The following is a 3086-nucleotide window of genomic DNA, read 5'->3' on the forward strand; positions in this document are numbered from 1 at the left end:
TTCGCATGTTCTGGTGCGAACCGAACAGGGGGGGTGTTCGGCTCATCCCTATACACGAGTAACAAACAGGCAGCCATTTCAGGCAGCCAACAGGCAAATGTTACATTATGGGGGCAATAAATGGGCTTTCATTACAAAACACATGAGCAACAAATGGCAACTTATCAATAAGTGGTAAAAATCATTACAATATGCAAGCAACAAAAAGACATTACAATACAATATTTGGGCAAATGAGCAATTGTAACAAAACAAGCGCAATGATAATAACTGCCCTATGATCCACTCATGGCTTTCTCCTCTTTACAATGCTAATTTTCTACTATAGTTAAATAACTTAGCCGCCTAATAGGCCACAGTGCCAGGCTATTGGAGACTGCAGCATTTTATAGCTGCAGCATTTTTGCCCTGACAGATTTTCTTCAAAGACCAACTCCATTCAACCAGCCAAACCTGACCCCCAGTCCTCCCCCCTCCTACCCCTGCCCCCTACTCCCAGTCCACATGTCTTTTTTCAAAAATACATTAAAAACATACATAACTTTTATTACAGGTGTATTCTGCACGTGTGTCATGTGATGAGTGAATCCTATTTCTCCTCTTCCACCCCCCCTTCCCCTGTACTCTTGTCTGATCCAAATCTTTCAATTCACATCCCATGGATCACTAATTGTATGATTTTAAAGTACTGGCATGCACATGGCAGTTTTTAGAATACCCAGTTTTATCAACAATTCTGTCCAGCCTTTCATTCATACTAATTAACTATTGCAACAACTAAACAACTGCCAATTAAAAAACTCTTGGCTTTAATCCAGGAGATGGCAATTTAATTTGTGAGTATCTTCTGTTTGACAGTAATCCATCTGAGTTACAATAATATGTATTTGGCAAATCACATTATGCACACTTGGCGGTGTTAACACACTATTCTGGAGGGCCATGTGCTTCTGAAATCTGGATGACTCCTATAATGGCCCATAATTCAATTGGGATGGATATTCTTCCAATACTTCCTCCTCAGACTGTGTTTAATATTGCAGAAAGTAAAATCTGATCTTGCTCATGTCATCACTCTCAAAGGATAAAATAGATGAGCTGAATGTTTATACTATTAGGATATATGTATAGCTTCAGACAAAGGCAACGTGAAATTCCGGAATATAGCTCTTGGAAAGCAGAGCATAATTGGATAAAGCAATCCTCATTTCTTAAAAAAAATGTAAATCCAATTGTATGTGTTTTAAAACATTGTGCAGCATGAAAAATTGCATGAGCAGACCACAGAAAATAGTTACTAGTAATGCTCTTTAGTCACCTCTATGGAGATGAGCAGAAATTCTTGGCAGCAACTATGACTGGTTCTTAGACAGTAAGGAGGATGTTCATGATATGGAAGCCATGTGTATATGTTCCAGAATAATAATATTCCCCTTTACTTAATTAAAATGACCACCTTAAAATAAACGTGTAGACTTTGCATTGATTTTTTTAGATACACGTGTAAAGGAGATTAATTTTATATTGTTTTGATGAATATGTTGTAATTATACAGTATGTGTACATAAGGGCAGCCATAATTTACTCAGTAGATACAAAGGGCTGTGCTTGCTGCTTATCAGATTTGCAATGGACCTAACTTAATAAAGAATATTCACGTATGTTCATTCAGGCATCTGTGGAGCAGGCCAAGCAAACAAATTGTATCCCCTCCAAGCATATGTGAACCATTACCTTGTAAAACAACCCATTCAGTGTAAAATAGAAAAGAAAGGTAAAACATTTAGGTAGATACATACAATATATATATATATTGATATATATATATATATATATATATATATATATATATATATATATCTATATCTATCTATCTATCTATCTATCTATCTATCTATCTATCTATCTATCTATCTAGATCAGGCATGTCCAAAGTCCGGCCTGCGGGCCAATCACGGCCCGCGGTCCGGTTTCGGACGGCCCGCCTGGTACTTTTGACATATATATCTTTTGTGGCCCCCAACGAATCCCCGAGCGCCGGGGGCACAAAAGATAGATATCCTGGCTGCCTTGGAGGGGGCGGGACGAGCGCCATACAGGATACAGGAGAATTTCCTGTTTACACAGCGTCCTGTGTAAAAGGAAGTCCTGTCTCCTGCGCTGCCATTGGACAATTGTTTTGTCCATCATAGGAGGTGGGACTTTCAATTAAAGAGGCTGCCGACAAAAACAGGAGTTTCTCCTGTATATCTGCTGTCGCTTGTCCCGCCCCCTCCCTGTCTCCTCCAAGGCTGCAGATGGACATGAATCAGGCTGCACTGACGGCAATGGTGAGTCTGCATTCATGGCAATACTGTGGGGGCTGCATTCATAGCAATACTGTGGGGGCTGCATTCGTGGCAATACGGTGGGGGCTGCATTCATGGCAATGTGGGGGCTGCATTCATGTCAATGTGGGGGCTGCATTCATGTCAATGTGGTGGGGGCTGCATTCATGTCAATGTGGGGGCTGCATTCATGTCAATGTGGTGGGGGCTGCATTCATGTCAATGTGGTAGGGGCTGCATTCATGGCAATACTGTGGGGGCTGCATTCATGTCAATGTGGTGGGGGCTGCATTCATGGCAATACTGTGGGGGCTGCATTCATGGCAATACTGTGGGGGCTGCATTCATGGCAATACTGTGGGGGCTGCATTCATGTCAATGTGGTGGGGGCTGCATTCATGTCAATGTGGTGGGGGCTGCATTCATGTAAATGTGGTGGGGGCTGCATTCATGGCAATACTGTGGGGGCTGCATTCATGGCAATACTGTGGGGGCTGCATTCATGGCAATACAGTGGGGGCTGCATTCATGGCAATACGGTGGGGGCTGCATTCATGGCAATACGGTGGGGGCTGCATTCATGGCAATGGAGTGGGGGCTGCATTCATGGCAATTGAGTGGGGGCTGCAGATAGGCACTGATTAGGCTGCATTGATGGGCACTGACCCTTATTTTGCTTCACAGTTCTTTGTTTAAAATTTAAGATTTTTTTTTCCTGAAACTTCCTTTTTAAAGTGAAGGTGCGTATTATAAGCCGAT

This window comes from Aquarana catesbeiana, linkage group LG10, assembly GCF_042186555.1.
Source record: "Aquarana catesbeiana isolate 2022-GZ linkage group LG10, ASM4218655v1, whole genome shotgun sequence".
NCBI classification, from domain to species: domain Eukaryota; kingdom Metazoa; phylum Chordata; class Amphibia; order Anura; family Ranidae; genus Aquarana; species Aquarana catesbeiana.